The sequence below is a fragment of the Schistocerca americana genome, chromosome 1, assembly GCF_021461395.2.
Source record: "Schistocerca americana isolate TAMUIC-IGC-003095 chromosome 1, iqSchAmer2.1, whole genome shotgun sequence".
NCBI lineage: Eukaryota > Metazoa > Arthropoda > Insecta > Orthoptera > Acrididae > Schistocerca > Schistocerca americana.
In genome coordinates, this window is record NC_060119.1 from 1,209,254,468 (window position 1) to 1,209,274,135 (window position 19,668).

Sequence of the window (19,668 nt, forward strand, 5' to 3'; positions counted from 1 at the left end):
GGGAAAAAAGCGATTCTGGTAGCAGGACTCCAAAGTTTTTGTTAATCATTCTTTCTAATTCCTTGTGGTGGCATTTCCATAGCAATGTTCATCCCCTAACACATATTCCTTTCTATCTAACCGAGAAGTGAAAAACCAATTAAAGATTTAGCTTTAAAATTCTTTTAATGCAACCAAATATTCTCTAAAAAATTTTCACCCCCTCTTTCACCCAATAATAGTTTGACTTTCCAAAAGAGTGACCCATGAACTTTTTTATTTCTGAGAGCAGCCTAATACAAATTTTCATAGATTTATCTTTTAAAAACTTTTATAATGAAATAATTTCATAAAAGTTTTCAACCCCTGTATCATGCCCTTAGAGGACCAGACTTCCAAAAACATTGAAGGACGTAATTTTTTATTTCCAACCGAGAAACCAAATACCAATTTTCATAGACATAGCTTTAAAAATACTTTAGTACTTCTTTAATAATAATTTATTTTTAGAAAAGCTCTCACCCAATATTTCTCCCACATAGGGGCCAAATTTCCATAAATTGCTGAATTAGATATTTCTTTATTTCTGGCCGAGAAACGAAATATCAATTTTCGTAGGTTTAGCTTCAGATTTGGCATACTAGCGACATACTTCAAAAAATCATATAATCCGTTTCACCCCCTTACAGATCGAATTTCAGAGAAACTTTTCGTAAACGACTCTTGCCGTATAAGATCAACAGCCTCTTCAAATTTCATGTTTGTATCCTTAGCATTTTGGGCTGGTTGATGACGAGTCAATGAGTCGGAACAATGCCTTCTATATATAGAAACTCTCCGTCTTCAGCCACAAATGGCCCATCGGGACGATCCGACCGCCGTGCGATCCTCAGATGAGGATGCGGATAGAGGGGCGTGTGGTCAGCACACCGCTCTCCCGGTCGTTATGATGGTTTTCTTTGACCGGAGCCGCTACTATTCGGTCGAGTAGCTCCTCAGTTGGCATCACGAGGCTGAGTGCAGCCCGAAAAATTGCAACAGCACATGGCAGCCCGGATGGTTACCCATCCTAGTGCCATCCACGCCCGACAGCGCTTAACTTCGGTGATCTCACGGGAACCGGTGTATCCACTGCGACAAGGCCGATGCCTTTTGTATATAGAGACAGAGGGTAATATTCTTGATAGAACAGAAGGGTCCCGAACGATGACACAGTTCAGTAAATCGCTGACAAGTAGAATTGCTTACTAGCGACGTGCTACATCGATGTATTTTTCTCACTGCTCTCCTCCGTACGAAGGCTGACGTAAGTTTGAAGACGCACTGAATCTGGGACGAAGCTCCGAGTGTGGCTGCCTAAAAGGACGTGCTGGTCATTGAAACGTCGTGTGATTAGAGCCTGGGCGAGTCTTTTTAGGTGGCGCCATTTCGGCGACTTGTGTATCGGTTAGGATGACATGATGATGAAGACAACACAACACGCAGGTGCCCGAGGCGGGAAAAATCACCGACCCAGCCGTGGATCGAAACCGGGCTCCTTGCGTAGCGCTGCAGAGCTAACCACTCAGCTATTGCGGCGTTCTGTCAGTCAGAGTCGCAATGAATATGGACATGTGAATTCAGCGTCCTTTGGTGGCGTGTATGCGTGGCGACGCCCATCGGAGACGGCGAGCGGTGAAAGAGCGAGTTTGTCGGTGACGCACTCGTGGGACTTTAAGTGCCGTCCATCGCGTAGCTGTGTGCGGATCGCGGCACGCCGGGTGTGATCGACGATACCGCAGTAGTTGCGGTATCTCTAATATTACTGCTACTAGTTCTTAGTACTGTAGTACCGTAAGGCAATAGTTCAATTCATATCTTATAGCAAAATGTTTTTAATTCTATTTATTAACACTCCATTGCTATGTACAAGAGGCATTCAGTAAGTAATGGAACACACTTTTTTGCTCGGCCAATTTCTGTTGAAAAAATGCGTTTCAGCACCTCTAGTTTCAAGAAGTCCTGGTAGGTGGGGCCTTAACGGAGGTGCGTTCCAAGCAAAAAGCTGTCACTGTGTAGGAAAGCAGCCTACTCACGCTGTAGTAAATTCACATCAGTTTCCATTGTGTGCCAGCCAGTCTGCTGTAACCAGCTCTGACGTCATAAATGTTGCGCAATACCTTAAAAATCAAGCAAATGACCTAAAACTTTTCTAGCATGTCAGAAATAATGCTAAATTAATGTGTGTTAAATATCAGTTCGATAACTTCAGCCATTTTCGAAATTTGGACGTTTTTCTGAAAAAATCATTGGCGCAACAGAAAAGAGCTAGAGACTTCAAAATTTATATTTAGCTTCATCTTTCATAATGATTTAATAAAAACAGTACTTTGGATTTCACATATTAAGATTTTAGTGGAAATTCATGATTTTCTGGTTTTCATCTGAATACTGAAGGAAGCAAGATAGATTAAGTAGGCTAGTAAATAAGGCTAGGATGTTTAGATTTAAATAGGTTGGAGGTCCGCTATGATTATGAAGATGTGTAAAGTTTCTTTTTAATACCTATAAAATTATAGTGATAGCGGATCTCAAAAGGACCAGTTCAGAGCTCATCTACTGCGTACAGTGTAATTCAATTAATTCTCTCGCCCAAAATATTTAACTTAGCCACGTCAAAATTTTATTATCAATACTTACCTGCGTGCTGAATGCACGTTTAAATTAAGAGCTTCTTCGGCCATCAGCAAAAGAAGCTATAAATTATTATGTAACTTGAAGTGGTGCGTTACTAGCCCAGCGGCTAGTCGAGAGAGCCCGAAAAGATCAGGCGTTCCCTTCGCCGTCCGCACCGCGGCTTTATATATAAGGACGCTACGCGAGGAAGTAAGGCCCCAGTTCTCTCCAGACGCTGAATGACACGCCATCTGTGTCGGGAGTCGCGTCGCATCAGTGTATCTGCTACAAACAGCCTCGGGTGCCGTATTAAGTTACTAGAGATACGCGGAACCATGAAAACATTTTATGTGAAGTGTTAATTCTGGAATGATTTTCGTTATCTAGCTTCAGTTTGCGTATTGTCGTATTTTCACGCGCCGTCGCGGGACAGACATTCTACCAAATATTTAGCGTGGCGTTTGATGAAATACTCTCATCAAATTGTGGCGAGCATTCTTTTTTAACATTTAATTCGGACATTTATAGTTGCATCAGCGCATTAGACTCTGAACTGCTCTGTTAGTTAGGTTGTAGAGGGATACTTGTGTTTTTTATCAGTGAATTTCAGAATATACTCAACTATTTTGGAAAACCGTTTTGATTAGAAATCCCGGACAATCTCCTAATTCCTCAGAGCTATAAGCTGCAGCTATAATGGTATCTCAATTGAAGTGGGCACTAGGATCTCTAATTACTGGCTCCATGTTTTATTAAATCACTTTCTGGGTGCCAAGAAGTAAATAGAGAGCCAGTGTTGAGAACGGCGAAAGACAGCATTAACAACATTCTAAGAGCCAGAAACTGATTCTACATGCAAGCGTTTATCCAGCATTTATACAGCAAATTATTTTTACAAAACTTATCCGCCGCCCCACATATGGTGCATCGGCCGGGAAATCAACTAAGTGAAAGTGATTTTTAACTATTCGGATTCGCGAGTGAAATGCGACACGCAACTGAGTATAAAACAGTGAAAGTGTTACGTGTGTATGTGGACGACGCAATTGGGTTAACAACGCATCTGGATTGACGGAGCTGGCACTGAGTCTAGCGGTGCTGCCGGCATCGCGAGAAGCCAGTCTTGCCGCACCGCAGTCGTCTGCTGAAGCAACCGGCGTAGAGCCTGCAATTGCGGGCCACGCAAACACACAACAGCCGTCGGAGAGCCGTCTGCAGTTCAACGTGCCACGTCGCATCAGGAATCCTGGTACGCCGCGCCGACAACATTGTGCAGAAGGAACTAAGTTAAGTGAAAAGCTGTTAAAATTTTTACTAACCTGCACTAAAAGACTGTCGGCGATGGAACCGCCAAAAGAAACTGAGGTTAAACTTATATCAGAACCTATGTCTGTTGAGGGAACTGTAAATCCAGACAACGGTTCGAGTGTAAATATGCATGATAATAGTAATGTTAAAGTGAAAAATGAAGTATTGTCTCCGGACAGTAGTGTGCGAAGGGGAAATGATTCAATAATAGAGACCCCTGTAGTAAAGCGGAAAGTAGAAATTGTAAATTTATTGGATGATAGTTTCTCTGATGAATTAAAAATGAAACAGTTATCAGAGATGGTAGAGTTTAAGAAGGAGAAGTTAGATATGACTAATCAGTTAGAAGTTTCATTTAGTTTTGATGATTCTGGTGTTGGAGCTAGTTTTTCGTCACCTGAGTGTGATAAAAAGCCAGCCAGTGAGCAACCCAAAGATGCTGGGGCTGTTGATCTAAATGTTATATTACAAGCAATAGCTGCCAGTAATGCACAAATGACAGCTGAATTAAAGTCTGAAATGGTGGCCAGTCAAACAAATTTTAATAAACTGTTTGAGGCAATGGACAATAAATTAGAATCCAATAATGCTGAAATGTCAGCCAGTAATGCAGAATTAAAGTCTGAAATAAGTGAGGTCAAAAGCAGTAATGCTGAATTAAAGTATGAGATTATGGCCAGCCAAACTAATTTTAATAAACGATTGGAGGTAATGGACGATACCTTCAAGGCTGGTTGCAATAAGTTGAAAGAGGATCTAGATAGTTTGAATTATAAAATTGATTACAATCATGAAGATATTAAGAAAAAGGTTGCTCAACAGTTTTCTGAAATGTATAAAACAGTTAAATCCGAAGTTGCTGAGGTTCGCAAAGACTTCCAAATGGAAGATGCGAAGCTGGAGCACAAGTTAACAGAAAAGATCGAGGCGGAATCTGAACTGTGCTCAGATAGATTTAAAGATGTTAATATAGAAGTAAACATATGTCAAGCAGAAGTAGAAGCAATCAAAACTAACACTACTCATATTGTGCAAAGAGTAGATAATGTTGAAATGAAAGTAGAAAATATGAGTACTAACATTGCTAACATTGAGAGTAAAGTAGCTTCAGTAACTTCTGGTAATGGTAATGTACAACAAGTTGTAGCTGCAAACGCCACTTTTATCGGGTGTCGGCAGTTCTTGCGGTTCGATCCAGACAAAAATATCCATCCGCTAGATTTCTGGAACGATTTTGAAGATGTGATTCCACCAACTTGGTCTGAGCGAGAGAAAATCTCATTTATTAGAAGCCATATAGCAGGTGACGCCATGCGTTGGTCAGCTGATGTTATGTTGAAGTGTAAAACATTAGCGGAGTTTAAAACAGCTTTCATTAATGAGTATTGGTCTAGTAATAAGCAAAATGAAGTGTTGAGAGAATTTTGGAGTGGAAAACGCTTCAATGCAGGCAAGGAATCAATTAAAGAGTTTGCTAGGTCATGGATTTCACGTTTGTCACATTTGGCGGAAAAGCTAAAACCAGAAATGATTATACTAGGTCTTGAAGCCAAACTGCCATGGTATTGGCAAACTAGAATTATATCAGCCCCTAGAGACAATCTGGATCGTTTCATTGGGTATTTGGAACGTGTAGAACGTGTTGCTGCCATTGAGGAGCAAGCACGTAATAACCGAAATGCCAATAACAATAATAGTAATTTTAGGAACGAGCAAAATGGCAATGTAAACGTCAGAACAGTAGGTGTTCGCCATCCTAAGAGAGGTAGGAATTGGGGAAATAATTATCAGAACCAACAATGGCATCCAAGGGATAATAATTTTGTTCCAAACAGAAATATGCATGTAAACAACAGTACGGAAAGTAAGGCTATGCCAGCTAACTATAATGAAACTAAAGGAAACAGTAGTATGCCGAGGCAGGAAAACTAGTTCCCGTCTATGAGGACACTGGCGCTCACCAGGCGGTTACTTTTCCTATGCCAGTAGTTACGGGAATTGGTAAGACAGATCAGGATACTCAAACTGAACAGATGGATGAAGTGTCGGTAGCATCTAAGGATACAGCAGAAATATTAGATCACTCACAGTATTTGATAGATACCGTATTAGAGACGCTTTCTGAGTGGGAAGAGAAAGAGAAGGCGCAGCTGTGTAACGATAGGGACGAGCTACAAAATACTGAATTGTCAGGTGAAGAAGCTGAAGAAATTCGTGCTTATATTTACGATGAGAATGATGTGCTCTTATCTAAAGTGCCTGTGCAGGATGTTGATAATGTACTAATAGATTTAGGACAGGGGATAAGTGAGAATGTAGAGGGTAGGCTGTTGAGGGTCAATGAACCCAGTAGCTGTGACCAGTTGTCACTTGAGAAGGAAACCGACGATAATGTTGAAAATGGTTTAGCTGTAACTAATGTTATGCCCGGTCTGGAGGCGCAGAATCGCTCAGACTACAGTAATTTGGGTTATGTTCAGCAAACTAAATGTAATGAAGTCGTGCGGTGTTTCGATTTAAAATTAATAGACCGACTGGAAAAGGCAGCTGAAAATGTAATTCAGGAAACCCCTGCATACTGTGACCTAAATGTAATGAAGACAGATGTCGATCACTTTAGTTGGAGACAAATCCAAAAGGAACTACTAGATGAATTTGAGGAACCACCTGTACAACCTAGAATAAGCCACCCTATAATAATAGTGAATATGTTGGGTATCAATGTACGTTGTCTCTTAGACAGTGGAAGTGAGGTGAGTGCAATATCTCAGTCCTTCTTTGATGCATTACCTGGTAAAGACAAGCTTACAGTAATGAGGGTGTCAGGACTAAGAATAATTGGTGCTACTGGCAAGGTGTCAAAAACGGTAAAGCAAGGAGCTTTGCTGCCCTTTAACATTAATGGTAATTTAATTGATCATCCATGTTTAATTGTAAACAATCTCAGTATTGAGGTTTTAATTGGCATAGATTTCTTGTCAAAATATCAGAGTGTTGTTGACTTTGAAAGAAGCCAGTTAAAAATGGTCTTGCCAATAACCGGAGTAATTGTAGTACCTTTTAGTGATAAACATGTAGTAACTGATCATGAAACTTGGGAGCTGCCTATACGAGTTCTGAAAAATAGGAGGTATTGGGACGAAGGTGTAACTCTTAGTAACAGTAAGCTAAACACAGAAGAAGAAGAAGCAATTATTGTGGACAAAATAAAAGCTAAATTGCAGGAAATCTATAAGATTTCAGACAATCAAAAGGAAGAACTGAGACAGGTTCTAAAAAGGCATCATAAAGTATTTTCAGATCGACGTGGCGTGGTCAAAGGTTATGAATGAATGCTGTAGGGAGGAGGTTGTTCTGTAACCTCTACACAGTGTGGCAGCTGTGCAGTCCCAGCTGTGTGAGATCTTCTTTCCCATTTCAGGTCTCACTCACTCTTCATCTTTCCTGTCCTCAAAAATTTCGACCTTTTTCTTTCCAACACATTAAATTTTCCGGTATGACTATCAAACTAATAATAAACTAATGAATGCTGTAGGGAGGAGGTTGTTCTGTAACCTCTACACAGTGTGGCAGCTGTGCAGTCCCAGCTGTGTGAGATCTTCTTTCCCATTTCAGATCTCACTCATTCTTCCTCTTTCCTATCCACAAAAATTTCGACCTCTTCTTTCCAAATATGAAAATTTTCTGTCATGGCTATCAAGCCATGAGTTATGTAACCATTCTATCCACCGATTAGTGAAGAAAAATACCTAATGTGACAAACCTAATAGTGACAAACAATAGAGAAGTATGACGTAAATAAGATACAAATGTATTTGAGTAACAATTATGTATAGTACTCTGGTAATGTAGTAACTACAAAGTGTTGTTTTATTGGAAATGGTCCACCAACAGTAACTTGAAAAGATGTATGAATTCATGTACAAGCAGGATCTGAAGTGGTAGTGAAACCTAGTGTATGCTGTAGAGCTAACTAATTAATAATAAAAGAGAGTGCTTAGTGTTATGAAAAATATGTAGATAAGTTGTAAGGATGAACTCACTGGTGTAGCAAGGAAAGGCAGTGTAATAGAATTGAGCAGTGTTTGTGGTTGAGACGTGAAGGACACGTCCCTGAAGTATTTATTAGGTTGGAGCTGGCCATTATTTTAGTGTAGTGTGTGACAGGATACACCTACACGTATTGAGGTTATGAGTTGGAGGCGTGAATGCGACCATAGGTACCCTTACGTTAGATGAGACAGAGTAGCTCATGGTGTCCTATAGGTTTAAGGAATTTAGCATTACGCTCGTCCATAATTACTTGATGCACTTTAGTGGTAGGTCCGAGAGAGACTACCTGAGGTTTCAGCGTCCGATCGAGTGGAAATGGATTGCCACGTGAGCAAACTAATCAGCTGCAGTACACTATGAATATGAAATAAATGTGCTATCCTATGCTTTAAATATTAATAGAGTGAGTGTTAAATAAGTGCATACACTAGCAAAGTAAATAAGAAACAGACTGACAGACGTGAAACATTATATTAGCTCAGCATAAATACACTTCAAAGTAAGTAAGTACCTAATTGCAGATGTGGAACTGACAACAGCAGAGGACCAATAAGTGGATTTAGTAGTCAACGAAACGTAGTGTGTTTTGAACACTCACAACTGTACTATTACCAAAAGTTACTCACATGCACAAAGAAGCTGAGAAATCAACCACTAATCATACTCATACTATCTCTAAGAATAAAGTAATCAAAGATGAGTCAGTTAAGTAAATAAAATGCAGATTTGTCAGGAATGTACCGAGCATTGGTTCAGTGTTCCGGCCCAGAAATAATAAATTCAGATTAAATATGATTTATGATTGTATGCCTTGAGCATAAATTTTCTCAAGTACGTCATTGACGGCGTTTTGAGCCATTTGTTTAACGATTTTATGACAGTTAAGTAACCGCGAGAGTAATACTGAAAAAGCTCTGTTAACTTTGTTCCAGCAAAATATTGAAGGATAAAATGTATATATCCCCATTTCATTGTGACCCACCCTTAGATATTAAGTGAACAGAGTCTGAGGCACTCTTTTTGTTTGTTCTACAGGACAAACCAGATAATGGCAGCCTGGTAGCTGCGTGAAAGCGTGGAGTGACTTGGACACAACTCACAGTGACCCCTCCCCTTTCCCCCATGTAATTTAGAGAGAAGTGAAGGACGCACACCATTGCAACTTCCCCTCCTCTACCCTTGTGAATGGAAGTGTAGGACGCCAGCCAAAGCGGCTACAACCACGTGCGTAAAAATTTTTTGTGATATTTTCTTTCAGGTTTAGAAAAGACTGCTAAGAGATAATCATCTGTTTATGTATCATGTTATTTTCTTTGAATTTGTGTATGTAAAAATGTATTTAATGTATTTAATGGATCTAAGATTTTCATAATTTTTCAATTTGTATGTGTTTGTTTGTCTAAGACAATATGTATGCCAAAATATTTCGTTGACTTTGCTTAAATTTTTGAGTAATGACATTGTTTGAAAGGCAGTGAACATGCCCACAATTTAAATAATTAATGTAGGTAATCAGTTTTCTTTAATGTTTCTACAGGTTTATATTTCAATTTTGATTTTTTTTATAGGGAGTTAAACTGTACTCTTGCTTCCCTTTTGTAATTAAATTTTTTTTTCATTCATTAACATTCATAAACAAAAAAAATTTAAGTAGAGGGTGATGTAGGAAAGCAGCCTACTCACGCTGTAGTAAATTCACATCAGTTTCCATTGTGTTCCAGCCAGTCTGCTGTAACTAGCTCTGACGTCATAAATGTTGCGCAATACCTTCAAAATCAAGCAAATGACCTAAAACTTTTCTAGCATGTCAGAAATAATGCTAAATTAATGTGTGTTAAATATCAGTTCGATAACTTCAGCCATTTTCGAAATTTGGACGTTTTTCTGAAAAAATCATTGGCGCAACAGAAAAGAGCTAGAGACTTCAAAATTTATATTTAGATTCATCTTTCATAATGATTTAATAAAAACAGTACTTTGGATTTCACATATTAAGATTTTAGTGGAAATTCATGATTTTCTGGTTTTCATCTGAATACTGAAGGAAGCAAGATAGATTAAGTAGGCTAGTAAATAAGGCTAGGATGTTTAGATTTAAATAGGTTGGAGGTCCGCTATGATTATGAAGATGTGTAAAGTTTCTTTTTAATACCTATAAAATTATAGTGATAGCGGATCTCAAAAGGACCAGTTCAGAGCTCATCTACTGCGTACAGTGTAATTCAATTAATTCTCTCGCCCAAAATATTTAACTTAGCCACGTCAAAATTTTATTATCAATACTTACCTGCGTGCTGAATGCACGTTTAAATTAAGAGCTTCTTCGGCCATCAGCAAAAGAAGCTATAAATTATTATGTAACTTGAAGTGGTGCGTTACTAGCCCAGCGGCTAGTCGAGAGAGCCGAAAAGATCAGGCGTTCCCTTCGCCGTCCGCACCGCGGCTTTATATATAAGGACGCTACGCGAGGAAGTAAGACCCCAGTTCTCTCCAGACGCTGAATGACACGCCATCTGTGTCGGGAGTCGCGTCGCATCAGTGTATCTGCTACAAACAGCCTCGGGTGCCATATTAAGTTACTAGAGATACGCGGAACCATGAAAACATTTTATGTGAAGTGTTAATTCTGGAATGATTTTCATTATCTAGCTTCAGTTTGCGTATTGTCGTATTTTCACGCGCCGTCGCGGGACAGACATTCTACCAAATATTTAGCATGGCGTTTGATGAAATACTCTCATCAAATTATGGCGAGCATTCTTTTTTAACATTTAATTCGGACATTTATAGTTGCATCAGCGCATTAGACTCTGAACTGCTCTGTTAGTTAGGTTGTAGAGGGATACTTGTGTTTTTTATCAGTGAATTTCAGAATATACTCAACTATTTTGGAAAACCGTTTTTGATTAGAAATCCCGGACAATCTCCTAATTCCTCAGAGCTATAAGCTGCAGCTATAATGGTATCTCAATTGAAGTGGGCACTAGGATCTCTAATTACTGGCTCCATGTTTTATTAAATCACTTTCTGGGTGCCAAGAAGTAAATAGAGAGCCAGTGTTGAGAACGGCGAAAGACAGCATTAACAACATTCTAAGAGCCAGAAACTGATTCTACATGCAAGCGTTTATCCAGCAATTAATTAAATTATTTTTACAAAACTTATCCGCCGCCCCACAACTGAGTTCCTTTTAGTAGCATACCAGAGCATTACAGATATTTATAGGCGCTTGCCGAATGTCTACGGAGACCTGGCAGTGAACAAAAGCATGGTGAGTTGTTGGGGAGGCGTCTGTCGTAACTGCAACAAGGTCGCGCAAACCAGTCCGATCTCCCGCTTGCTCAGATGCTAGATATGAAACCACCACTCATCGGGAAATTTGGTCTGGACGAACAGCCCCAAAATTATTTAGGGCACAGCGGCTGGCTCCCCTTTTTCTACGCAACCAGTGATGGCACACCCCAAGGCACATACATACAATAAAAGCCTGATGAACATAGAAGTAACTTTTAAGTAAAGCGAGTAAAAACTTAAGTCATCAGATTACATGCTGGCATCGTAGACAAAACAATTGTAATAAGTCTCTAAATAATAATATGGTAAGAGGGCAAGGCAACACCCCCATTTACACCTGATTATGAAGAAGTTCAGCGGCCAACAGAGATTCGGCTTCAAGTCGCTCTAAGAAGTGGAAATGGTAAACACTTAACCCTCGCGCGGGACGTAAAACATAGGTAGAAGGGAGGCACGAGCGGCTGGCTGTTGAATCTCACCTACATAAACACAAGCTTCACTTGGAAGTATAACCCACCGAAATACGTGCAACAAGATTTGACCACGTAAGACGCGGAAGCTAGCGGGCTTTAAATAACTAAAGAAAGAGTCTTGGAGATTTAGTGCATAACATACCAAAAATAAAGAGAAAATTAAACAAAATTTGAACGTCACGAATAATGACACATTTAACGTAAGAAAAATTTACAAAACCCAAGGCAGTTCAAATCACCAATAACTTAAAACAGCTCTACGACAATTACCAAATTGAAGCTATTATGTTTTCATAAGAGCAACACGCTCCTCCTATCGCCTTGCCAGTCACATTAACAGGGAACAACAACAACAGGAGGCTGAACTGAGTCCGATATACAAGCAGCAAAGACACAAACAAGCGCAGGAACCGAACCAGTCACAATTATCACGTAACAGCAAGACCATTCTTTACAGGATGGCGCGTGGTCTCGACACCAAAGAAACGAACATCCTAAGCCGCTGTGCAGTGACAAACAATGGAAAAGCTTGAAACCGCGAGGAGATGCGTGGATGATGACACCGACCGTCCACCTCCAAATCTAACCGGTTAAAGGAATAATGTGTCCAGTCCCGTTTGCGGTGGACGTCCCTCGTGTCCGGAAGATGCTCAGCCAGAATTGGAAATTTGTAAATTTGTGGTAAGATCTTATGGGAACAAACTGCTTAGGTCATCGGTCCCTAAGCTTACACACTACTTAACTTAAACTAACTTACTCTATGGACAACACATACACCCATGCCCGAGGGAGGATACGGCAAGAAAGGTAGAATGAATTGATTGTTGGTGTTAACATCGATCATCCTCCTTTACCTCCTCTGTATTACTGCAGATGACGTGTCACTGAGCACATTTGCTCTGTGCATACTGTACACGTGAGGCGCCTAGTCGTTTCTACTGCACTGTGTGGAATACGAAGGTTCTGTTATAGTTCACTAACCTGCTGTCTCCAAGTTGATGTTCCCAGCGCAGAAAACAGCACGCAGGTCGTGGGTTCTGTATCTTGAGGCTGAAACTGACTTTTAGTGAGGTTCTGTTCTGAAATAATGTATCACTTCTTTGGGAAGCCACTCGCGTATTTTAATATAGCCACACGAGAAGACTACATGATCTTAATACAACACCTTCTGATACAGAAAAGTACATGATCAAACACAATGTTTACGAAAATATATCTTTACGCTATTTGTGGCACGTGTCTGTGCCTCATGACTACCGGAGTGAATCTTTTAATACTGAATACTGGCAAACACATCCTGCGACTGACAACACGTCTGTACATCTCGACTGCCTAATCCAGAGTGACGAAGAGGAACTTAAATAAAAATTGGAAACACATCCTACGACAGACAACATGTCTGTTCTTCTCGACTGCCTAATCCAGAGTGATGAACAGCCCGAAACACTTCGCGCGCCATACCAGAAAAGGCGTGACCCGAACGCTTCTGAAATGCTTCGTCTGAAATTTCGTTAGTCTTTTGTTTTTGATTTAAATTGTTTTTAATAATTCTAAAATGACTGACTGATAGTCAGCTGTTGAGAGATACTTATATTAAAAAGTGAAGTGATTCCAATGAGTAGTTTATGTTGAGAGATATTTATATTAAAAAGTGAAGTCATTCCAATGAGTAGTTTAACTAACAATAATAACTATACTTCAGCGTTTTTGCACCCTTGCTCCGAACACAGCAGCCAATCACAGAGCAGTAGCATTATGTAGGCGGTCTTTCTCATGGGAATGGCACCGAATCTAACATCTGTCACAGGTACGTCACACCGCATTTCGTCATCTATATACTTCTTGCATCTCCACTGCTCTGGGAACAGCTTCTTGGAGCCTAATATGATTGCTGACTCAGCCAGAAATATTACAAGGACTCGAACCTCCGACGGGGGGGGGAGTGAAAAGACGTCCCAGACCGCGCGGCTCAGCGAGACTAACTTGGAAGTCACACGGGTGGCAGAATAAACAGCCAGCCCGCTGGCCCGCACAGCCGCGCTGTCCGTGCCTCCCCCCCGGAAAACAATCTAAGCGTGCCACGCCCCCCTCAAGCCCAAAGACCATGTTCCACGAGACGTGGCGCGAGCTGTCGATCGCGCAATGGTTCAGTAATTTTATATGGTGAGTGGAAACGAAATTAGATAAGCAGTTTGAAAGCTCAGATAACTGAATAAAAACTGGACATTGTTTCTCACATAAGCTATTTTGTGGACTAAAACAAAGAACTAACGTTGCACTTGTTAAATACTGTGAAGTATCCCGCATAAATAAATCTGAACTCCGCAAACGTAGCGCAAGAAGGTATCCATCTTATCACAAACAGAATGATTTCGCTTCAATGTGATCATTTCGTTATCACAAGACAAAGCGTGTATACTTAACAGATTTGCACAATCTGACGGCACCAGGCGGAAGAACAGAGTTTCCAAACGAGAATGATTGTACTCGACCCTCGCTAACTAGAAGTCACCGAGCCTTCCTATCGGCTGGTGCTACTCAAAATTTTGACGACTTGCTGATTCTTATAGTTTCCACCTAAGGATAAGCTAGATGAGTTACTATAGGCTATTGGAGACAGACACGAGTCATCGATGTGCGCGTGAATACACGGCATGGAAGGCATGTTACAGCGCACGACTTTCGGAAAGTATCCACGAAGTAGATTTTATCGAGGAAAAGGAGGAAAAAAGGCAAAAACTCATCACCACACGAGCCCTGTGTCCGAGACAGCCCCGTTCCGTGGCTCGGCATCGCTCTTTATATTGGAGTCACGGTGGACCATACTTCGTGAAACCAACACAAAACGGTATCCCTTGCGGAACACTGTGGAAGTAACGTCCCCTGTACCAGTTATTCAATACAGCATCGATCATCTGCCATCACCACCCACGAATGCCTCATCCGACCGCTGTTGGAGGGCTTACTGGTTGAAACTTCCTGGCAGATTAATTCTGGAAACATTCTGGAAACATTAATTCTGGGAACATCCCCCAGGCTGTGGCTAAGCCATGTCTCCGCAATATCCTTTCTTTCAGGAGTGCTAGTTCTGCATGGTTCGCAGGAGAGCTTCTGTAAAGTTTGGAAGGTAGGAGACAAGATACTGGCAGAAGTAAAGCTGTGAGTACCGGGCCTGAGTCGTGCTTCGGTAGCTCAGTTGGTAGAGCACTTGCCCGCGAAAGGCAAAGGTCCCGAGTTCGAGTCTCGGTCGGGCACACAGTTTTAATCTGACAGGAAGTTTCATATCAGCGCATACTCCGCTGCAGAGTGAAAATTCTCATTCTGGCTTACTGGTTGTCTGACGTACAAGTAGATGCCTCCCCTGGAGTTACTACAAGTGAATTGAAGGTGACAGGGACTTGGAGACTGCGCTAGGTTCGCGGGTCAAACTCCCCCCCCCCCCCCCCCCTCTCCTCGCTGCCCACATACCCACACCACTACATCGCGCAAGTGCTTATTCGTTTTTTTCTCCAGTGACCACCAGGAACGCCAGCACATGTGTTCGCCAATGGAGATCGGCGAGTGGCAAGGATACTTCACTGCGGTTATCTTGAAGTGTGTGCCAAATACAGTACTTCTGTAGCAAACCAGAAGGCAGAGACAGTTAAACATCAACTACAACTAAAGCTTTTAAAGGAAGGACACGTTCACAGGATTTGTTGACCTAGAAAATGCATTCGAAAGAGTAGAGTAGTGCAAGATGTTCGAAATTCTCAGGAAAATAATTTTAAGCTATCGGGAAAATTCTGCAATGCACAATAGTACAAGGAACAAGAGCGAAAAATAAGAAGGATAGACCAAGAACGAAGTGAAAGATATAGGACAGAGATACGTCCTTAATGTTCGGACTATATATCGAAGAGTCCCTGACGGAAATAAAAAAGTGGTTGAGGAGTGGGATTAAAATTCCGGGAGAAAGGATTTGCTGATGAAAGTGACATTGTCAGTGTAAATAATTAAAAATTACTGCTGTATTTAATGAGCAGAGTGAAGACCACACACTTTGGATTGGCGGCAAACCGAAGAAATACGAAACTAACCAAGCTAACAGAAACAAGATTAGTGATAAACAAGAAAGTTCACGAAATTACGGAGTGAAAGAATTCTGTTACATTAAAAGCCACACAATACGTTCCCAGAAGAAACTATGTGATCCCAGAGACCCCCTCAAGTCTCAAACATCTATGATGTATTCATGCAGACTGGACCAATAGGCTGAGACGTGAACGGGAATTTGGAATGAGGAGGGAGGCGTGGTAGGGTATTCCTTGCAGTTATGAAAAGCCACTGCGCGTGGGTGGCGTAGAGCTTAATGCATAAGTCTGGTCAGTAGGAGACCTGGGATCGAATCGGGCCTTGGTACAAATTTTCATTCCTCGCTTCAGTCTGCGTAGAACACAGTGCATTACGATCTAAGAAATATGGAGAGAAAAAGCAGGCTAGCAGAGACAGAGAGAGCATTCTTGGCCAAAGGCAGTTTAAGAGATGGGCCTTAATTTGAGCATAGTATTATACGCAAGTGAAACAAGGGAAACATGGAAACAAGGAAAAGAAGAGTATCAATGGTTTGAGGTGTGTTGTAACTAAAGAGTGTTGATTAAGTTGACTGACAAGATGGAGAATTAGGAGGTTTACCGTAGAATTGGCCAGAAATGGAACTTGTGGAAAATACTGACATGAAAGAGTGACAGGATGATAAGACATACGGTAAGACATCAAGGAGTAACCTCCATTGTCCTTGAGGGAGCTGTAGGGAGTAAAAACTATAGGGGAAAATGGAGACTGTAATATATCATCTTTTTTTTTCCTTTTGCCTCTTCCTGTTTCCCTACGGCGTCAGCACTGTTATACTGTATAGCGGTTTGGCCGTGTCTGTGGCATTTTGGGGGACTAACGCATTTCCTAACAGCACCACCGTCCTCAGGAAAGAATGTGTGATCACATTTGTCTGTGTCTAGTAGAGGTCTCTTGTTCAATCGGGATAAAATTTTCTAAGTAATATTGTAGCGCGTATCTAAAGCAGGACGTTGGTAGCAACCTGGTATTTGCCTAGCCGGATGTGGAAAACCGCCTAAAAACAACAGCAAGGTAAGTCGTCTTGCGAACGCTTTCTGCGAGGTGGTTTCGATCAGGGACTGCCTCGCCTTTCCGTTTCACGGAAGCTATCAGCAAATAACAATATTATAATTAATTTTATATTTGATCAACACCAGTTACAAAAAGAAATCTTAATAAATGCTCCTATATTTCGCTCAGAATCAGCCTCATATTTACGAACGGGAAGAAGGTCGGATAGCAACCGAAGAGCCGTAATTTCTGTACGAAACTTCCCAACAGAGATACGAGAATACTTAATCACTTCGTCATTACGTCCGGTGAAAGCGACTACGGCAACATGTAGGCGTGTATTCCGGGTACTAACTTTTTTGTGTTAATCATTCTGCGAGGAGGATTACTTTGAAGCGGGCGCAGGCGGCAGTGTTGTGACGTCATCCAATTACCTCCGTGCCTCTGAAACGCTGCCTCTGTGCTGGATTCTGCTTGTGATGTAGCATACGTCGTGAGCGGCACGCAACCGCGAGGACAACATTTCGCGAGTAATTGGTCGTTGTGCGTACGGTAACCTAACATTTATTTCACTTAGACCATGCTATTGCCAACTCTGCGGTCACTGGCGTGCAGCGCCCGTAAATTGTCTTCTTGCTGAGCATGGATCACCGAAGTTAAGCGCCTCGTTGGTATGCAAATACCGTCATATTTATTTGCCACTTACAGTGAATACTCGTGTAGTTTATTCAAAAATGACGGCACTTGCCTTCTTTTGTTCCGCTTGATGATGTGTGTGCACAGCCAGAAGCTTCTACTAGATATACCGCTAAACTCGTCACACATTTTACGTTTAACAACCGCTTCAGGTGTAACGGCAAACTCTCTTGTAACAGTCTTCGACTGAAGCACAATGAGCAGTTCTGAGAATGAACAAGCGTCATCTTCAAGAATGTAGAAGGAATATTACTAGCAACAGTCTTGGATCTGAATTGGCCATTGTAATATTAGAGTTGGTATTGATTTTCTAGCAACTATCCCTAGGTAGAATAATATTCTGCAGCGTGCAGAGACGAAGGCAGAAGCTCAGCTGCTGGAAATTAAACTTGACTTAGCCTCTAACTTACGAGGTATGGTCTCTCAGACCGCGTGAAAATTTTCGAACTTGTTCTCTAAGGTCATTTCTGGCAGAATGCTTCTATACCCTCCCTACACTCCTTTAATCGCCAACGCTATAGTATTTTGTTACTGGTTTTCATTTTGCCTTTTTTGTTGTTGACACGTATTACTGGGAACCGTTGAGCTCTCCTAGACCGCGCCTCGCGAACTACTTATCTATTTACTTCAGTTTGGTACAAAATGTCTTCGCAAAGGAGTGTCAATATTATCGATCCTCAGTGTAATGAGACCGTTTGTCGGTGGATGGAGGAAGATCAAGAAGTAGACTAAAAAGACGACTATTTCTCAAAAGTGAGCGTTCACAGTTCTAATAGTGGAGGACCAATCAAAGGAAGAATTTTAGGACAATTGTGATGGTTACCTTTCTATTCCCCCAATAATATATAGAACGTGTTATTTAAAATAAAATGTGTTTTGCGTGATGGCAAAGAGAAAAATGTAGATCCCAGCAATGAACGTCAGTTTTGCAGACTTTCTTTTGTGTCTGTGGACCATTATTTTGATGTGAAATTTTAGACTACGGTATTTACCTTTATGTGATGTTTTATTTGATACAGGGATACTATAATTTTTAAGAATGTAAAATTCTGTTCTCTAACAGTTTGTTTATGGTTTCTATATGAGAACGTGCACATAACTATGAGATTTTGTCCCAGCAAGATCTCCTACTCTTTTATGCCTGGGCATTGTCTAAAACATAAATCAAATCAATTTTTTACTAACAAATACTCTAAGCACATTTTATACACTTTTCACATTTTATTTTCGATATATATTCAGTCACATATCACTTTGACTATTCACACGTCACTATTTGCTTTTTATTCACTCATTGAACTACTTTTTCGGTTCCTCCCTTCGTCACTGTCAGAAGCTGACTTTCAGACCCCTGATGGGGCTTGCTCTTTTTACCCTTACCAATGGGTAGCCCCACTAGTGACGAATTCCAGAACATACCAAAAAGGCCTCGAATGATCCACAATGTTCCGGAACATTCCAAAACATTCGAGAGTGTTCTGGAATTTTCTGTTATGTTCCGGAACATTCTGCAATCTTCCCGAGAATTCCAGAACATACGGATCATTCCAGAACATTCTGGAATACTCTCGGATGTTGCGGAAGTTTCTCAAGCACTCTCGAATGTACTGGAATGTTCTAGAAATTTATAGAGGGCGAAACTTCCGAGCCCTTGTATCTTCAAAAGTGCGCCCTTCTGTTAGAAGCGTGAACCTTCTTCATGGATGGGAAATAGAGGGACTCGTTTCTGACGTTTATCAGCACTCACTTTGTACACTTACTTTTATAATACACATTGATTTCGCAACCTAGACTGTCTTCATTATGAAATAATTCGAAACTGGTTGCTGTAGCACCCTGCCACAATGAAATGGAATATTTTTTATATGTGATTCCTTTCATTTAATACTAGCGGAGGAATCCGGCACAGCCTAAGTATTTATTTATATATGTGCGTCCATACCAGCACCTTGCAGCGTCTGGCCTTGCGTTTCATGTATATGACTTCATACGTACTGAATTGTGTGTCGTACAGTGCTGTGATTTTGTAGGTACATTCAACGACATATGTTTGTACTATATGCATAACGTGTTGTGAATTGATTCAGTAGCAACGAAGCAATAG

The 19,668-nt window shown here is 41.0% G+C and overlaps 1 pseudogene; it reads right to left on the reverse strand.

The window, feature by feature from the left end:
• Positions 1-1,011: 1,011 nt before the first annotated feature.
• LOC124561269 lies at positions 1,012-1,129 on the reverse strand (annotated as a pseudogene).
• Positions 1,130-19,668: the final 18,539 nt, after the last annotated feature.